The sequence below is a fragment of the Megascapheus bottae genome, chromosome 20, assembly GCF_031878675.1.
Source record: "Megascapheus bottae isolate mThoBot1 chromosome 20, mThoBot2.hap1, whole genome shotgun sequence".
NCBI classification, from domain to species: domain Eukaryota; kingdom Metazoa; phylum Chordata; class Mammalia; order Rodentia; family Geomyidae; genus Megascapheus; species Megascapheus bottae.
The window spans coordinates 32,248,774-32,270,015 of record NC_143528.1 but is presented as its reverse complement, the minus strand read 5'-3'; the positions used below and the strand labels follow the sequence as shown (position 1 = coordinate 32,270,015).

The following is a 21,242-nucleotide window of genomic DNA, read 5'->3' as shown; positions in this document are numbered from 1 at the left end:
CTTTGGACTTCACGGGTTGGGTTTCCCTGATGGAAATATACTGCAGTCCAATGTGCCAAGGCAAGATCCATAGCAAGACACATTGTTTATTGCTACACCCGAAGCACTTTGATCCTGTAACCTCTTAGTGCTTCCTGATAAATGCAAACAACATCATTTGTCCTGAGAATTGGATTCCTTGTTTTTAGATGCTGCCTGTTTATTAAGGTTTATGAGACCCAGACCTGGGTCGATCCATAGGAGACTTTAAGTGTTCTTTTCATTTTGTTTGTGGGAAGAAGAAAGCTAAATGCAGAAAGTAGAAATTCAACTTTTATCCAGTTTTCACAACAGTTGCCTTGGACCTTTTACATAGATTTCTGAGAGTAGACCTAGCCTAAGAAGTTTCTGGCATCATTTGTAAAATCTTAAGTGACAGTTCGAGGATCATAATGGACTCTTTCATTTGCCCATATGAAGCTTAATTTACTCAAGGCAAATTTAGTGTATGCTATATGCCAGATACTATTCTAATCACTGAAAACAATAGGGACCAAGGATGGAATGTTCCTGTGCATAAATGGGTCACACTCTAACTAGAAAGACAGCTGCTAATCAAATAAATGTAAATTACAAAATAGGAGAAGTACTACAAGAGAAAAGCACAGACTATTTTGGAACAGACTCTTGAGTAGTAAATTGAAGTTAAAGAGCATTTAAACTGGGGGGCCGGGAGTTTGGCCTAGTGGTAGAGTGCTTGCCTAGCATGCATGAAGACCCAGGTTCGATTCCTCAGTACCCACATGCATAGAAAAAAGCCGGAAGTGGTGCCTGTAGCTCAAGTGGTAGAGCTCTAGCTTTGAGAAAGTCCAAGGACAGTGCTCAGGCCCTGAGCTCAAGCCCAGGACTGCCCCCCAAAAAAAAAATTTAAAAAAAAAGAGCATTTAGGGGCCGGGAGTTTGGCCTAGTGGTAGAGTGCTTGCCTAGCATGCACGAAGACCCGGGTTCGAATCCTTGGTACCACATACTTAGAAAAAGCCGGAAGTGGTGCTGAGGCTAAATGGTAGAGTTCTAACCTTGAGAAAGTCCAAGGACAGTGGTCAGGCCCTGAGCTTAAGCCCAGGACTGGCAAAAAAAAAAAAAGAAAAAAAAGAGCATTTAAACTGAGATACGATTTTTAACCCTTGGGAATGGAAGACCAAAGTGGCAGTAATTCATTTCAGATATGATACCGGACAACACTAAAAAATGAACAGAGTGTATGATCCTTAAAACACTAAATTTAAAATGGAACACATTTTTACTGCAGATGTCAAGACTTCAGTGTGACCCAATGAAAATAAAGATATTTATTTGACATCTTTATTTTGTATGAACTGCATTTCAAATATTATTCCTCAAAGGCTAGTAAAACTTCTGTATATTTTCCATATGCACCTAGATCACAATGTATGTCTGCTATGAAGAGAAGTTAAGATATTCTTTCCAAAGCCAAAATAGACAAAGAAAAAAATGAAAATACAAATGAGTGCCCTTGTAATATTCAGTGCACATGTAGAGAGCTTATATATTAAAACAATTAGACTCTTGAGTCCATTTATCATCCATCTGAGACCATGCTTTATAAAATAAAATGAGAAAATATTTAGCCTCTTATACAAAAGATATTGATTAAAACTGAGGTACTCAACATGCTATGAATTAACCATCATCAACAGCAATTCACTGAATATTTTAAATGCTGAGAGTGGGTAATATTTAGAAATGTTACATATGATTTCTTCCTGCATTTAGTCATAAGCCATTAGACCAAAAGGAATAAGGAGAATCTTGCCTGAATGAATCATTTCAAAGCCTTGCATGAACACATGAGTAGAAACTAAAGTTGTTCAAGCCTTAGATCTTACTGCTTACCCAACTAGATCCCAAGGCTGAAAACCACAAATGAATTCAAAGTCTTGAGAATAAGAACCTGACCTGCTTTTTTTTATATATAACTCCTTGATAAACAAAGAGTTTCTTAAGTTAGAAAGTAGCTACAATGATTCTGGTTAAAGGATTTGCCTTTGCTGTGATCTTCAGCACAAACAGAAAGAACTAGACAACATCAGAGTTTTAAGACTGTGTAAATCAATGGGTAGGCCAATGGGTGATAGATCAACATATGGTCAAAGCCCTCTTCCCAAACCTATGAAATCTTTGTCCTATTTCACTTCCAATGCCTGAGCTCCTAGGCAAAAGGGAATTTAACACCTGAATTCAACACCTGAATTCATATCATTTTCTTGCCATTCCACAGAATAGACATTCTTGTTACAAATTAGATTGGAAAATACCAGCACATTTTCTGCCTTTTATTATGCTTGCTACTTTTCTCTATTGTCAAATAAGGTAAGCACTAAAGACTCCAGTAAATTCAAAGATTTAGTTTTGCCTTAAATTAGTATTACAGTTAGGAGACAGAATCTACACACACCAAAAATGTAAGTTGTTGGTTTGCACAAAGTAAAATGATAAACTATGATATGGTTGCATATCCTGGTGTTCCTCCTTTCAGGAAGAATTTATGAGTTTAATGTTCAAGCCTTCAAAACTATTGTGCTGTAAATGCTTTCAAGTCATGTGCATTCATTCACACTGTCAGCCCCTTGAGCCTACTAAACATGCCAAATTTTAAGGTTGTCTTAAAGCTGCACTGACTCTTTTATATCTTCCAGATGGGGTAACTGCACATTAGTGACTACAGAGCAAGTGTGAGAAAAGCTGGAGGGACAGGCTTGGAAATTTCACCTTCTTACCTAATGCTCTGAGACCAACCATCTTTCATAGACTGTTAGTTTGATTAGATTCATTTAATTCTTAGGGGGGAAAAATCACAATGATAGTTATGATCTGCACATAGTTCACAGAGGATCTTGAAATGTCATTAAAATTGACATTGAAGGTGAGTGATACCAACAAATACTAACTTCAAATCATACTTGTATTCAATTCAGTACAAACAAAAGAGGAAGTACTTTAATATTGTTTCTGTTCCTTGTTCCAAGGCAAAGGAGTCATTCCATGAGATCTCCTTTCTCTCAGCAGATGAGACGGGAAGCGAGCCCTGTGAACACCTCCCTACTGTGGGTCCAGTAAGGATGACAGATGGAACTCTGCCGATCACTCCCTCACATATGGATGAAGAACACCTGGTACAGCACTCGTGAACAGACAGCTGGGTAAAAGACACTACTGCTGCATTTAGAAAAAGTAGCTGCCGCTGGGCAAGGTAGCTCACGCCTCGAATCCTAGCTACTCAGGAGGCTGACATCTGAAGATCGTGGTTCAAAGCTAGCCAGGACACAAATGGACCTGAGACTCTTATCTCCAATTATACCTCTAGAAAACAGGAAGTGGGGCTTGGCTCAAGGGTAGGGTAGTAGGCAGCCTTGAGCTAAATTGCTCAGGAACAGCGCCCATGCTCAGTTCAAGCCCCATGACTCACAAAAAAAGAAAAGAAAAGAAGAGAAGAGAAGAGAAGAGGAGAGGAGAGGAGAGGAGAGGAGAGGAGAGGAGAGGAGAGGAGAGGAGAGGAGAGGAGAGGAGAGGAGAGGAGAGGAGAGGAGAGGAGAGGAGAGGAAAGGAAAGGAAAGGAAAGGAAAGGAAAGGAAAGGAAAGGAAAGGAAAAGTAGCTGCCATGAACCTAGTAAGCATCTAGCAGCCACTCATGGTACTGAGTCAACCAAATACAAAGATCCAATCAGTTTGGTAAATTTGAGGAATTGCTAGGCTGGCCAGGGACTGATGGTCCTGAGTTACCCTTACTAGGCTCATTTTGAGAAATCAATTATATAGCTCTCTTTCTTTCTTTGGTTTTTATAGCTCTCTTCTGTAGAGTGGTATAACCAAATAATATACAATGAAGGATTTCTTTTTCACAAAAAATCAGTTTCTTTATTATTCAAGGAAACAAACCCCTAAAATGACAATCCTTCCAAATCATCAAACAGGAGGATAATGTATTTTTACAAAGAACATGTACATTGAAGGGAGCATTAAAACAATTCCATCTATGAAGAAAGTTTTATGTTTATCTGAAAATTGAAAACTTGCTTATTGAAATTAATACAGCTACTTAATTTTAGAGCATTTAATAAAAGAGCAACAATATGGTTTCCTTAGAAAACCAGGGACAGATCAAGTAGAATAACTGAGATTATATAAAAATATAGTTTATCCTCTATAGCTTAGAATTTTTCTAATAAACAGGCATGGTAAACACTGACTTTTTTTTCTCCATTTAGCAACTTGTGGGTTCACATTACAAACTGAAAAAGATTTAATTGTGAAAAGCTTAGTATATTAAAATGGTGTGCTCCCTTTTATCTGGCAAATATCATGTAACCCTTTTATTAATTACAATAAAAATATATGAAAAAATGGTATGCTCAAACATCCCACTAAAACATTTGCCTTCAACTGATGACTTGTCTTAAGGAATCTTAAAGAAACCCAGGTACAGCAACATGGAAGCATTTCAAAAGCATTAGAAAAGGGACTCTTGTCTCTAGAGGCAGAAGCTGTTCTCCACCATTAATTCCACTTTGTCTCCAGAGGCAAAGGCTGCTTTTTAACCACTTACTTAGTACTCGAGCAGTTTCTCCTTTTAGTTGACTGAGCTCAATTCTGAACTGCTTACAGATGGATATACAGTAAACCTTGTAAGAATTATCACTCCTAATACCAAGCTTTTCTCTAAGTTCTGGTACTCTGGGGGATAATCCTCAGACAGCTAGAAAAGAAGAAAATAATAACAATAAAGTGTGACTCTCAGTTACATTTTCTTTATTTCTATGAATTAATAGGAAAATAACTAAAATTAACCATTTGGTCCAATTCCAAAAGGGGACATATATGCTTAACCAATGCTTTTCACATTTTAAGAGAAACTACATATTCTTCAAAATTACTATTTGTTGAACAATTGGACCAGGAATTTTTCCACTAACCATCTGGCTAAACTGTTTTAAGTTCTGAAAAGCAATAAGACATTTATAAACTTATCCATGTAGTTCATTACCAGTTGCTATGAAATTGAGAAAAACCGGATTTCAGATACCATCTTGACTCACCTTAATCTTGCTGTGATGTTTTTGGGTAAAGTATTTTTTTCATAATCACATTAGATAGGACTTTTGAGAATTATTCATAATTTCACTTGAATTAAAACTATCTGCAAATAATCACTGATGTAAACTGTTTCATGTGAGACTCACTTAGTAGGATGACTGAGAATTTGGCTGTACAGTGTATGTGTCCAGTAAAAAAAACACTCAACAATCCGGTCACGTAAGTCCTCCATACATGGAAAGGAAAAGTGTGCCTTGCTAGCGAATGTTTTGGACAATGATTCACCCTCTCTTATCTTTGATTTCAGACTGAATTTCCTTTCCATTTTTTCCCTTTAATCTCTGACTTCAAAGAAAATCCATAATGACCAGACATCATTCACTTCTCTCTCCACAAGTCACAATGTCCATTTTTATCTGAGGCACTACCTTCACCAGTGTAGAAGACGGCATTAATTTCTTGCTACTACAGAACTTTCAAGAGCTTTGACAAACTGTCAGTTGAATTTCTAGATATGGTAACTCCAACACAGAAAAACATGGCTCAGGTCAATGAAGAAGTTCTACTGAGTAGATACCATGAGAACTCTTCTCACAATTCATTGTCATGCAATTGTGTTTGACATATTAATGGCAAATGAAGCTCTTCTACGTCATTTTCATTTAACGGACTCACATATTTTGATTAACATCTGTTAATTGAACATATTAACAGAGGTCAGATTATTTTAACACATACCCCAGTCAAATTCAGGCTCTTTTTTTTTCCCCTCCATTCTCACCCTCATAAATGGTTTACTTTCCTCTGATGCCCTAATCCTAGCTACCCAAATTGGAGCAAGAAGTTATCTCTGGAAGTTCCGAACAATCTCATCTTTCTTACAGGGCTTCTTCATGTTGAATAAAAATACAAAAACATGTTAAATGTCCTTCTGTTCACTTCCAGGTAGGTATGTGCTAAAGAAGATATTCTACTCTTGTAAAATACAATATGGAGGCACAGGTTCATCACCACAGGTCCACAAACTTCATAACTACATATTGGAGTGACAAAGTAGCTACAAGCCACCCCAAGACATCACTGAAGATGGATAATGGTGCTGAAGATGGATAATAAATAATGGCGCTGGCACTTGAGGATATTTCGTCTCCATCTGGAAAACTCAGAAGCAAATGGTAAAATGTAGCTCTGTGAAAAGCCATGTGTGGCTTTACAGTGACTCCCAATCCATCTGATGACTCCCCTAAACAAGCTGAATATCAACAGACTAAGCCCTAGATATCTTCTAAACTGAGCCAAAGTTTATATCCACTGAAGGGTCAAAACATTATTTACTTTATATTTCATTTTTCAGAAATGTAAGACCAAAGTTGAGACACAGCAGGCAAGGTAGTGACATGAATATACTCATTAGAGCTCTTGTTTCTTCTTTCTACTCCTTTTCCTCTCTTTCTAAGTAACATTATCACCAGCTTTAATATAGCTCCTAAAGCTAAATGCATCTCTATTCTAAAAGAAAACAAAACTCCTGAATAACTAAATATATCTCCTTCCCCAAATTCTACTCTCCCTGGATTTCCTACTCAGCGAATGAAAATTAAATCCACCAGCACCCACACCAGCACCAGAAGAGTCAGAATAAATGTTCCCCTCTTTCCCCTGCATTCAATCATTTAACAAACTCTTGCAGATTTGTCTCACAAATAATTCATAAATCTATGGCTTTTTCTGTATCCCTATTAATCTCTCCTAGCTCCAATTTTCATTTTCTTCTGCCTGAAAGAAAACAGCCTTCTAGCTTGAGTTGCATCCTTTAATTCATTTCCCACTCAAACGCCGGAGGGAATTCTTCAATAGCTACATCAGAGCTGACACTCTCCTTGCTTCAACCCATCACTGCTCCGAAGATAAAGTTATGCTACAGCTTTTGGACGGTCCTTCATTTGTGCTCATTCAGCATGTTCTATGGAATGTTTTCTCAATCATAACTTGTCCTATGGCATTTTCTGATCTGCATCCAAATGGATAATTTCATTCATCATGACTTACTAGATAGAACATGCACTATACATCTTCACAGTAGTCTCCTCTTACAAGAAAACTCCCAGTAAGTGCCTGAAACTGACATATTATTTCTTACAGGGATCTTGGAAATTTAGGCATGCAATAGTTTCTCTCTCTCTCTCTCTCTCTCTCTCTCTCTCTCTCTCTCTCTCTCTCTCTCTCTCTCTCTCTCTCTCTCTCTCTCTCTCTCTCTCTCCTGATTGTCAGGAGATTTCTAAGTCATACAAAGCTTTAAGAATCTATTAGTTCTTTGATAGCTCAGCAATGTTGTTCTTGCCTTTCTTCATTATCACCTCTATTCACTAATTCACATGTATCAAGTCCCTGTATGTCACACATTTACTACATTTATAATGTGGTGTTTTCTCTTCTTCTACACTAAGTAAAATTATAGCCCTCAAATCCTTTTCTCCTGTTGCAATAAAAAAAAGTCAGAATGCATGTATCTTTTGATTATTCTCACAGAAAACTGCTCTTTCACTAGTGATAATTCCACAACATACAGGAATAATTTTCAAAGCCACTAATCAAGCAAGCATTTAATAAAGTACATGAATAAAAAAGTAAAAGGTTATTCCACAGTTTACTAGAGTATGGTAGAATGGTAAAGGAGATGGAAAAGCTAATTTTATGCACGAAACACCAAGTTTGTCTATGCTCCATAAAACATTTCGGATCCCATTAAAACAAAGTGAACAATGCCAATAAAAGCAGCTCAGGCCAACTTCAGTTTTCTTCTGTGTTGAGTTAATTGAACTTAAAAGAAAAAAATTCCACAGATCCTTAACTTTCAATTACAGTGTCATCTTGCGGAAAGCAAAGAGGCAATGCAAAGCATGCATTACTATCTGGAGACAATAGTTAGCAAACCACTGTCAGAACAAGACCCATACGTGAGAACTTGAGGCCCCAATGAGGCATGTTTATATCAAAGTTTTCTAATTCTGGAAAGCCAAAATCACTCCATGCTGTAGAACTATGTTCTGCACCAGCAGGATCCAGCCAAGGATGTCAGGGTAAGGGTAGGAGATGCTCAATGTATTATTGCTACAATTAGGAAAACGTAAGCCAAACCCAAAGGAAAAAACGTTGCATAATTTCTCTGGTTGGCAGTAGATAGGAGGTGTTTATAAGTAAACACTTTGGGTGGTATGCAAATGGATACAAATGAATTAATTGAAATATAATAGGCTCTATAGAGAGCTCAAATAGTATATATTTTTTAGAAAGATTAGATCTTAGCCCAACCAAATAGCACCAAGAAATGGGTACTTACAAGTGGGATGGAACCAAAGGGAGAGGGTGAAGGGGGAGAAAGCACAGCCAAGAATTCATCGTATTCACCAAAGAACTAAGAAATGAAAGGGAAGGAGTATCCCAAGGGGGTGAGAATGCTGAAGCGGGGAGACACTGGTCAGGATGCATTCAGTTCTAAACTGCTTTGTTAAATGGCTGTAACCTTCTTGTACCACTGCTTAAAATCATTTTAAAATGTTAATAATAAAATAATAATGATTTTTTAAACGAAAATGTATGGAGACAAATGTGTCTAGTATTTAAAGAAATAAGCACTTTGTAAATTATTTAAAACTGGTGGTCGCAGCTGCCCTGGGCCATCTGCTGTCCTCTCTCAGAGCTGAAGGCCTTCAGCGGCCTTACGAAATCCTTCACACCAGATGTGTCACATGTATATTGGAAGGTGCCAGGAGATGTACGTCACCTGAAATCCCTATGGACCATAACTAGGTCATAGCTGATAACAATAACATAGCTGATAAACAATGACAAGGCCTGCATGTTTTGAGAAAGGAGGTGAGCCATTTTACAACACTCAGGAATAATGGATCACACTGGCAAGTCATTCTTTGAAGCACTAAGACACATAGGCTCACTGTAACTGAGTCAGCATTCAGGTCTAGGTCAATCCATTATTTGGGGGAAGGGGGGAAAGGACTCATTAGGGGTTGAGGAACATAGGATTTAGGAAAGGACAGAAAGCAAGGAAAATACAGTGTCATTATTAACATGTTGTCATTTTGAAATAATGTGCCTAAATTATATAAAATAAAGCATAGAAAATAAATTTCAACCCCTGAAATCCCAGCTATATAGGTAGAGGTAGAGTTTCATAGGATTACTGCTTGTAACCAGCCCAGACAAAAAAGTTAGTAAAGACCCCATCTCAATCGGTGATCCAGTTCTTGATAGCCTCTGTCGGTCTACTTATACAGGAGAGGCCAAAGGTAGCCTCACTCCCTGTAATGAGGCAAGGACATGAAAAATAGAATCCTCCTTTCAAATAATAGCACCTGAATGCTGTGCACATATCTGCCCATATCTCATTGGCAGAAGCCTAATCATATCTAAGACTGAGTAAACCTAAAACCCCAGTCATGGTCAGAGAGCACTTTTCCTTAAGAAACACAAACAAAGAAGAGTCAAAAGTGGCAGACAACCAAGTGACTCCCCTAAAGAAAAAAAATCAAACATTAGAATAGTAAAATTCTAGACAAAAGACAAGGGTCTTTTGCAGGTGGGCAGTGACATGGGTGAATAGCTACTGACAGACTAGAGGCTCATGGGAGATAGGGGCTCACACGTGTTTGCCACAGTCCATGCAAATTACATCAAGCATGTTTTGATTTGTTGTTGTTGTTGTTGTTGTTCATTTGAGCATCTGAATGTTGTACTTAATGTACTTCATAATCTCACAACCAACCACAATATACAGTCAATGAAGATCTACAAGTTGGAATTGCTTTCATCTACAATAAAAGATTCCATCCTGATCCATATTCTAAATTTAAATATGCAGTTGTACTTGACAAGAGAGAAATCACGCTATGGTTTTAATTCTAGAGAGTGAAAATTCATGGTTATAAGAGACAGCATAGTATATAGGTAGAAGCACAGACTCAAATTACTTAATATCGCCCTATTCTAGGGTTATTATCTGGAAAAAATGGAAATAATTATGCACACTGTTTCACAAAGTTGTTATAAAGATGAAACCTGTTGAGCCGGATATGAGAGTGTGTGCCTTTAATCCCAACTTACTCAGGAAGTAAAAGAAGGAAAATTGCAAGATCAAGGCCAATCTGAACAGAAGTAACATTGAGATCTTGTCTTAAAATCAACATAAATAAATCTGGGTACATAGTTCTCATGGTAGAATGCATGCTTAGCATGTACAAAGCCCTGAGTTCAATCCCTGACACTACAAATGAAAACAGATTCTAAATCCTCACAGTGAATGTTCAAAACACTCCTACTTCTTTTCAATTTCAGACTTTGGATCACGCACTATCAACTCTTATGCAGAAGATCGTGGGGCCCAAAGTAAAAATCACAGTGTAAGGAAATATTTGAAGTAATGGGGAAGAGAAGTGGAATGCAATTTTGTTTTGTTATAATCAATCTACCATCGATCTCCCCTTGGAAGAGTGAGATACTATGAAACCTTTAGACTGCTACAACCTAATTCTGAAACAGTTAAGTGAAAGTGATTGTGTGTTGTATAGGATACAAAGGTAGAGGTCAGAGAGAAAGAGCATCTTACAAAGGGAGAAAGCATTACAGGACAAAAGAGGCAGCAGGCATTTTTAAGACCATGGTCAATGCAGAAGGAATTACCTGGTTTTGTACAGTGAAAAGCAAGGCAAGTTAGTCTATAAAAGTGCATTTGAATGGTGACTGTGTGAAGTACAGATCCACTGCCAGTGAATTCTTGGCTATTGTTACCCAATACCTCGAAGCAGTATGAGATAATTGCAGTGCAAAGACCCTGCAAATCCTGAATTAGCTTTCCAAGTCACTTAGCACATAAATAAGCACTGTCTACAGAAGAAAACAAAACTCAATACCTAACCATCATCTATAGCTTCTATAATATATACATTTATATGACACATGAATACAAGTATTTCTATTTAAATTCATTATCCCGATTCCAGATCATCAAGACAACTCAATAATACTCGGGTTTTGTTAATATTGTTGCTCAGTTGTGGGACTCGAACTCAGGGCCTGGCACTGTCCATGAGGTTTTTCTCTCAAGTCTAGCGTTCACTTTCAGCCACAGCATCACTTCCAGTTCTCTTGTGGTTAATTGGTGATAAGTCTCACCTGGGCTCTCTTGGAACCCCAGTCCTCAGATCTCAATCTACTACTGGGTAGCTAGAACTACAGGCATGAGCCACCAGCACTCTGCTACTCAATTTATTTTACCTGCTTTGTCATGATAAGGAAAAGAGTTCAAGGATGTCTTTAAGTTTTGTTCTGAGCATCTACACTGTGAGGTTTGACAGCAATCACATGCTCTAGATACCCAGATTGAGCCAACAGAGAAGTAGCATCTCCCGAAGGCTGCCTTCCTCTCACGGATTCCCTTCTGACTTGCTTTCAAGTATTATTAATCCTAGAAAATTAGGAACACCATTACTTAAAAGAATTTTAATAAATCCATGTGTAGTAGAAAGAAACGTGAAAATGTCCCAAGACCAAGGATTTACTTTACTTTTTTGGTCTCCCTAGGGTGAGAATCAAACCTACATAAATAAGTAAACCATAAATTAAAATAGAGATTAAAAGACAATTTAAAAATTAAAAAGAGTGACACTGATTAAGATGTATTCATGAACTGATTTACTTAATGGCAATTCCTCTGTACAAGATACCAACCCCTTAAGTCTACTCCTTTCTGCCACATTTCTACAACCATCATAATTGTTCATACATCCTTGTGTCTAATTGTGAATCATTAAATCCAATTTCCATTTAATGGATATTGACTGTTATCTTCTATTTCAGATGCTGGGTAGATAACAAAAGGACAATCTGTATTACTATATTCATGGTGCTAAGCATTTAACTAACTTTGTCTAGGAATGGTGACCTGCTTTTGTAAACTCGGGACCCAAGTAAAGGCACCTTTTAACAATTGAGAAAGACACTGGAAATGAAACTCCTGATACATTCTGGCAAAACAGAGCCATTAAGGACAGAAAGTAAGATAAGGCACTATTCCAGCTACAGTGCATAAATTAGTTGCAAGGAAATCATGATCAGACTAGCATGAAACTTCTCACCTGCAACACTGGATGCAAGAACTTCATAGAAAAACATCTACATACTATGTAAATTCAAGAACTACTTTCCTGGGCCGGGAGTTTGGCCTACTGGTTAAAGTGCTTGCCTAGCATGCACGAAGACCCGGGTTCGATTCCTCGGTACCACATACATAGAAAAAAGCCGGAAGTGGTGCTGAGGCTCAAGTGGTAGAGCTTTAGCCTTGAGAAAGTCCAAGGACAGTGCTCAGACCCTGAGCTCAAGCCCAGGTCTGGCAAAAAAAAAAAAAAGAACTACTTTCCAATAATCTAGAGAAAGTATCAATCATCTTCAATATTAAAGACGACTGAGGGTAAATAAAGAGGCATGCCCTCTGAATGGAGTAGAACAGAAATAATTAACATGAGAAACTTAGGGAAATAAGCAAGAAAGTAAATAATGGTGATGAGAGGTTTAAGTGATGCATTTAATGCATTTACTAACAACTAAATCCAGGTGGGTAATGGTTCAAGTAATGTCATAAATAATACAGAACAGTAATGCTTTGAATAAGCCAAACTATTATTATACTGACCTCAAAACTACAAGTTGTGGTAGAAGAAATAGAAAGCAAAGTGTGTCAGCCTACAAGGAATAAAAAGAGAAGTAAAAAGAGAAGTAAAGATAGTCTATAGCTCTTTATTCTGTGTGTGTGTGTGTGTGTGTGTGTGTGGTGTGTATCTTTAGAGAGGGAGAGAGAGACAGAGAGAGACGGAGAGCGTGAAGAGGCAGTTAAGGAAGGACAATTTCTTCTGAAGGAAAATAGTTATTTATAAAAGAGATAAAAATATATTAGTCATTTACTGAATTCTGCTATTAAAATATCTGAATTTAAAAAATGCTCACTTAAGAGACTCGTAAAAATCAAAGAAAATTGTGTAATATGAAAAAAGACTGAAACAAGGCAAAAAAATACACTGAATACAAACAAAATGAATGTAGAAATGTCAGCATTATTGTCAGATCCAACAGAACCTGGGATTAAATCACTACACACGTTGGAATTTGATGTCATTACATGTAATTATATCTTATAAAGAGATGTTAAGCCCACAAGCTTGAACATGCCTCGATACACATACTAAATAAATAGAGCAGAACTGGCAGAAATAAAAGGGAAAAGGGATAGTTAATATAGGATAAAATTATAAGTGACAATGACTGAGATTTAGAAGATATCCACTTCAAATATCACAGAAATTAACTTTATTAATTATACCTATATAGAAAATTACATTTCTATGTATCACATATTCCATAGTCATACCAAAAAGAAGATAAAAGAAAAGAAACAGCAAAAATAAATTACATATTTGGCCTCAAAGCAACTTTGTGGGTATTTTATAGGCATCCTATATGTTAGATATTTTTATTGTAGTCTAATAAATGTAGAAACTGTCAAATAATCTTAGCCTATTTCAAATGACTGAATATACTCCAGAAATAACCTCTGGATCAGAGGAAAGCAGCAGTTAAAAATAAAGCATATGAAAATTATGGAAGTTGGTCTTCAGTATCTGCAGGGAACTATTTCTAACACTCACTTGGATACCAAAATCTAAGGATACTCAATTCCCCCCATACAACATGGCTTTGCATTTGCAAATAATCTAGGCTTGTATTTCTTTATACTTGAAGTCATCTCTAGATAATTGTAATATCTAATATAACATCTAATAACTCATTACCATAATAACTCATATAATTAAAATACTTCATGCTTATGAAGCCTAATATAATGCTACAGTAATAGAGTTATACTGTGCTGTCTGGAGGAATAATGGTTTAAAACATTAAAGTCTGAACATGCTCACAACAAACACAAGGTTTTTCATATATTTTCAACTCAACGTTAGTTTAATCTATATGTGTGGACCCTGAAGAGAGAGAGGGGACGAAATGAATTTCCTAAAAGACAACCGAAGGAGATGTAGAAGTTAAGTACACAGCATTTTGAGCCTTTATTAAAAGGCAAGAGAGTGTGAAAAAAAAACTAATTTTAAACAAAGCACTAAAAGAAGAGGAATACAAAATCAATATCAACCAGCAGAAATTATTGAAACAAAAGGGAATAAATAAATTCAAAACTTTTGCAAAAGAACCAATAAGTCAAATTAACCCCTGCTTAAGGAAGAGTTAGATAGGACAGAAAATGGTTCATATTGAGAAAAAAAATCACCACTTCTTTCAAAGAACATTCAATGAGTGATAAGATTATAACTGAAACCCTGGCAATGAATTGTGAATGAACAGAAAATAATATACACCACAATAACATATGATTATCTAAGAAGAGATCTAAAACCTAGGAAGTAGAAAGGTTGGAATACAATGATTACTAATAATAAGATTGAAAAGGTAAATCAAAGATCTAGAAATAGCTAGATGGACTCAGAAAATTTAATATGGACTTAAAAGAGCAATAATTGGCCGTGGTTTGGCCTACTGGTTAAAGTGCTTGCCTAGCATGCATGAAGACCCAGGTTTGATTCCTCGGTACCACATACATAGAAAAAAGCTGGAAGTGGTGCTGAGGCTCAAGTGGTAGAGCTCTAGACCTTGAGAAAGTCAAAAGGACAGTGCTCAGGCCCTGAGCCCAAGCCCAGGACTGGTTAAAAAAAAAAAAGAGTGAATAATTTCATTGCAACATAAAATATCCAACAAGGTAAAAGTACACTGAACAGTTTTGCCTAATTTTAAGAAGACAGCATAACCCGAATGCCAAAGCCTTGTTATTCTTATTTGTTAAAAGCAAATGAAAAGGATGAACTTTACTTAATACCTGATGGCTCAAGAATGGTTTATAGAGAGACTATTAAAAATATGTGCATAAGGGCCGGGAGTTTGGCCTAATGGTAGACTGCTTGCCTAGCATGCACGAAGACCCAGGTTCAATTCCTCGGTACCACATACATACAAAAAAAGCCAGAAGTGGTGCTGAGGCTCAAGTGGTAGAGCTCTAGCCTTGAGAAAGTCCAAGGACAGGGCTCATGCCCTGAACTCAAGCCCAGGACTGGGGAAAAAAAATATGTGCATATGAGTGATTCCATTTCATGAAATCTGATATCAATTATGCTAATCAACAGAGATAAAAATCATAAGCATGACAGTATGATAGGAAAGTGCTTGACATGTTATATGCTTCAAAATAAATTCTAAGTAAAACAGAAGAAAAGGACACTGCTGACATGCAATGACAATTACTTAAAAATCAACAGCTAATATTATTCCAAATATGAAACATTAGAGCAATTCCAATCATAATTGGGAACTGCACAGTGAATCACAGTGTTATTTCATGATGACTTGAAAGATCTAGTAAATATAATTAGAGAAGAAAATAAAATTAACTGTATAAATAATGGAAAAGATTATATGAAACTTTATATGATGAACTGAAAATATGATTGCTTTGAAAACCCAAGAGCCTTTGTTTAAAACTGTCAATGCTTAATACAATAATTTCATAAGTTCAGTCTAAGAGAAGTTAAAGGAAATCAATATTTATTCTCTATTTTAGCCAGAAGTAATTGAAAAGGAAGTGAGAAAAAATATTTGAAATAGCAATAAAATTATAAAATCTTTAGAAATAGATTTAATTTTACAACCAACTCACAAGATCTATAAAAATGAAATAATAAAATGAACTAGAAAGGATTCAAAATATGATGTAATAAAAAGGAGATGAATTTTTTTGCATGAATAAAACCAAAATACAAATCCTCGGGGCCGGGAATTTGGCCTAGTGGTAAGAGTGCTTGCCTAGCATGCATGAAGACCCGGGTTCGATTCCTCGGTACCACATACATAGCAAAAAGCCAAAAGTGGTACTGAGGCTCAAGTGGTAGAGCTCTAGCCTTGAGAAAGTCCAAGGACAGTGCTCAAGCCCTGAGCCCAAGCCCAGGACTGGCAAAAAAAAAAAAAAAAAAATACAGATTCTCAAAATGTGGTATATAAAGTTCATACAATGCTAAATAAAATATCTATAAATTTTCATTGAGTAAAGATGATGCTAAAGTCCATGTGGAAAAAATAAATTTCTAAGTATATCAAAAAACAATATTTGAAGAAAACATGGGAAGACAAAGACATTTGTCATATATTACAAGGTAATTAAACATAGATTACAAAAAAGTAGACAAATAGATCAGTGAAAAAGGAAAAATATATCCTATGTATCTATATGCACTTGTTCATATATATTTACACTGAACTTTGTAAGACAAGTTATAAATCGATTCTGTTTTTTGAAGTAGATATTTTATATAAATAGTAGTCACATCATGGGTCTACATAAATATAAAGTATTAAATCGGTCCCAATTTCACTTCATATAGTAGCTTCAGATGACTTAAAGTACTTATTTTTTAAAAATAAAATTGTGGGCCATTGCGGACCCAGGAGCATAGCCTAGTGGTAGAGTACTCGCCTCGCATGCACGAAGCCCTGGGTTCTGTGTACCACATACACAGAAAAAGCCGGAAGTGGTGCTGTGGCTCAAGTGGCAGAGTGCTAGCCTTGAGCAAAATTTGTCCAAGAACAATGCCTAGGCCCTGAGTTCAAGCACCAGGACTGGCAAGAAAGAAAGAAAGAAAAGAAAAGAGAAAAAACATTAGCCATTGCATGTTCAAATGAGATTATTCACCAAGTTAGGAAACCTCAAATATTTGAAACATGATGAGAATATTTTGCTATATTAAAAATGTATGACGGCCGGGAGTTTGGCCTAGTGGTAAAGTGTTTGCCTAGCATGCACAAAGACCCCGTTCAATTCCTTGGTACCACATACATAGAAAAATCCAAAATTGGTGCTATGGCTCAAGTAGCAGAGTGTTAGCTTTGAGAAAAAAAGCCCAGAGTGCTTAGTGCTTAGCCCAGAGTTCAAGCACCAGGACTGGCAAAAAAAAAAAAAAAAGGCAAAAAAAAAAAGTATGCTATCATTTTCAAACCATACCACACACAAACTAACTGCTACCTTGCAGCTAAGTACAAAATAAAAATAAATGTTTAAATGGCATGTTTCCTCTAAGATTTAAACACATGTTGCATGGAATAGTGACCTCAGTATTAAAGTCATGAATCATTGTGCTACATTTTTAATCTATTCCAGAAGTTTTAATTATAGTAATATTTGAAAACTGTCCTTAGTTTTTTTTCTTTTTTTACTGTCCAGATAATGCATAAATGGATTATTGTTACATTTGTCAGGAAGTAGGTGCATTACTTCTCACACATTGATACCTCTTCTCATGTATTTGTCCTCATTTCCCTTCCCCTCCAATCATCTTGTTTTCCCTTCCCTTTCCTATTTCAAATAAACAAATAAATGGATATACTATATACCATGTAACAAAGTCAGATACAACAACAATACCAGATTAACCATAAGGGCAAAAAGAGAAGAGAAATAACATAGTACATTAAGAACAATCACTCAAGATAAAGCTTTTGTTTCCACATCCTAGAAATCCTTTCATTTAGTCTCATCCTATATGGCCTTATGTATCTAGGTCTTGATCTACTATAATCCTCTGCTACAAGAGTCCAAGGTTTTTACTAATTATTACAAATGAGGGAAACCATTGGGCCTATATTCCTTTGAGTCTGGCTTACTTCACTTAATATGATTTTTTCCATTTCTTACAAATGAGGCGATGTCATTCTTTCTTTAAAAATTTTTAAGATTCATAATTATTTTTTCATCCCAAACTTTTTACCTTTCTTGACTTTGAACTGATCCTTCAAATATCAGCCTACTTAGAAAAAAAATCTTAAAAGTACAAAGTGAATTTCAGTGAAATTGCCTAGAAATTCATCTCCTCTCTGGAGACTTGGGGGAACTCTGGAACCGTTGTGGGGGAGTGTGGTCAGCTCCAGGAGACTTGATTGGAGTGCTTGGAGCCTGCAGGAATTCTATAGGAATAGTACCTGTGCTGTTGTTTATCCTATGTCTCCTTAGTAAAGACACAGGATTATATGTGACCTTCAGGAATTCTGTTGAAAGACAAGAATGAGTACCACCGGCAGATATTCACCTGAGTGCTTCCTTATTTTTTGTTATCTACCTGTCAGAATATGCCTTTTTGTTATCATAACTCCGTTTAGCCCGAAGCTAATTTCAACCTACAGAAGCTGAGGTGACAGGAGATGGCTTTACTTTCACCACCTCTGTCTATTAACCCATCCCTCACCCCACGGTGGCATTAGAGTCTTAATCATTTAATATTAAATATGAGCTATCACTCCATGAGCATTTCTTCATCTATTACCCCTAAATCTGCTGGTTAGAACTTTCAGAGACTCAAGGATGAGAACATCAACTCCAACCAGGATGAAATACAGTATGATACCAGTCTGAGTGTGGTCACAGATGTGAAATGGCTGGATCCTAGGATACACTTCATCGTCTGACCTAAGCATGAATCTCATGGGTATCAGCATATAAAGGGAATTAAATTTTAACAAAAGGCAACAGCTATATTAGAAATAGTATTTCAAAAAATTAAGAGCTAGTTGGTTGCCTAGACAACTACAGTTAATCAAAAGACACACAAGTCCACAGCCAGTGCCCTGCAGGGGAAAGATATGATACCAGAAAATGGAAAAATACCAATGAATTGATATATGGATGAGAAAGTGGGAATGGAGCAAATTGACTACAGGAATCTGTGATATGGAGCTGAGTGGTACCTGGGAAATTCAAAGTGTTATTCATTTACATAAACTAGACTTGGCAGTAAGAAAACTACTGGTTTTCTGACTAATTTTTTAGTCAAACTACAAAGTTTACTAATTCATAGACTGTAGATTCTAGAGACAAACTAAGGACTATTTGCTAATAGTCCAGTCTTATATTTTTTACTTACTTGTTTAAGTTCATAGCGAGCTAATTAAATAGAGGTGATGATAGCACCTAGTTCACTGGCTTGTCATGATCTAACGTGAATATACATGCATAGGGCACAGGGCAAATTCTGCCATATGTAAAGATTAGCAGTAATTATCGCTGTTACCTTGTGTTCAGGCAGACAAGTTACACTGACTGAGGGATCTACTAGATACAAGATGCTACATTAGCATTGCAATAGAAATAGTAAATATAGCTGGTGCTGGTGGCTCATGCCTGTAACCCTAGCTACTCAGAAGGCTTAGAGCTGAGGATCTTGGTTCAAAGCCAGCCCAGGCACAAAAGTCCATGAGACTATTACCTTCAATTAACTACCAGAAAAACTGGAAGTGGCACTGTGGCTCAAGTGGTAGAGTGATAGCCTTGAGCTGAAGAGCTCAGGGACAATGCCCAGGCCCAGAATCAAGACACACAACTGACAAAAAAGAGGGGGGGAAGAAAGACAGACAGACAGACAGACAGACAGACAGAAAGAAAGAAAAAAAAGAAAGGAAGGAAGGAAGGAAGGAAGGAAGGAAGGAAGGGAGAGAGAGAGAAAAAGAAAGATAGATAGATAGATAGATAGATAGATAGATAGATAGATAGATAGATAGATAGAAAAAAATATCCTCAGTTTCAACAACTTCAAGCTAGTTTAATGCAGAGAGGGACAAGGAATCAGTAACTACAAATCATAATGACAAGGCCCTGCAATTTGTATTCACAGGGGTGTGAGAAAACAAAGGGAGAAACACAGCTCAAGGGAAGCAGGTTGCCCACAAAACCCCTCTTCTAGATTTGAGTCACAGAAACTGCAGGAAAAGTGAGCACAAAATCTACACATGTGGTAAGTGGATGCAATATATGAAACAACTGTGAGTTGTTGTGTGTGTGTGTGTATGTGTCTGTGTGTGTGTGTGTGTACAAATACTGCGGCTTAAAATGAGGTCCTGGCTGCTGTCCCTGAGGTTTTGCACTCATGGCTGGCATCTATTACTTGAGAAACAGCAACACTTTTGGGTTTATGGGGGTTAATTGGAAATAAGAGTCTCATGAAATTTCTAGCCTGGGCTGGCCTCAAATCACAGTCCTCAAATTCCAGCCTCCTGAATACCTTGGATTAAAGGCATGCGCCACCCAACTTGAGCTACAGTAGGGACCAAGGGATGGGAACCCACGTAGCATGGTTTGGGTAGCATCAGTAAAATGGGGTATTGTATCCTTGAAAGGCTGAACATGACCTTGAAAGCCTGCCTGCCTTCCCTCCTCTCTTTCCCTCTCCCTCCCACCTTTCTACAGTTCTGGGGTTTGAACTCTGCCCGAGCCTGTCAAGACTAGTACTCTACCACTTAAGCCAAACCTCCATTCATAGCCCTTTTTGTGGTTAACTGGAGATACGAGTCTTATGGACTTTCCAATCCATGGGCTGAATACAAACCAAGATCCTCACATGTCAGCCTCAAGCGTAGATAAGATTACAAGTATGAGCCATCCTCCTGTGCCTGGCAACCTTGAAAAGATTTTACATCAGGAAGTGACCCTCTCACTTCCCCTTGTAATTCAAGTCCAAGATGAGAGGAGGTTGCAGAGATAGGTAGGCCACGTCCTTGGTTAATTCATTTCTCTAGCACTGCCTGTAGGGAGAAGGAAAGAAGGGCAAATAATAGCAGAAGAAACCAGTCTTTAACAACTTGGTTTCTAATTTGATTATAGGAATTTGAGAACTCATGGGGCTCTACAGTGATTTTTCTTTTTCCCAGCTCGTGTAGCTTCCAGCTTTTGCATCTGGAAAGCACACGGCCAGTGTGAAACAGGAACAGGAGCAGATTGCCTGAGGCCTGTCCAGGATGAGTTGTCTGTGAGGCATCCAAGAAAACATGTTTACCATGCAGTTAGGCATCAAGTCTGAGACTCAGGAGAGATGTTTGGGCTGAGATAAAAACCTGTATCCATCCCAATTTAGAATATACAGGACCCTTCACTCTAGAGAGAGGCGGTAAGGGGAGAAGAGCATGGGACTGGGTTATAGATCATGGATTTTTTTAAGGGTCTCCAAATATGTCTAGAAAGAAAAGTCTAAAATTAGATTGAAACC

The 21,242-nt window shown here is 37.2% G+C and overlaps 1 protein-coding gene across 1 annotated transcript in view; it reads right to left on the bottom strand.

Annotated features, from left to right (window-relative positions):
- Positions 1-21,242, bottom strand: part of Marchf1 (membrane associated ring-CH-type finger 1) — a 698,633-nt gene that overhangs the window by 455,590 nt on the left and 221,801 nt on the right. The gene's annotated exons all lie outside the window — the stretch shown is intronic.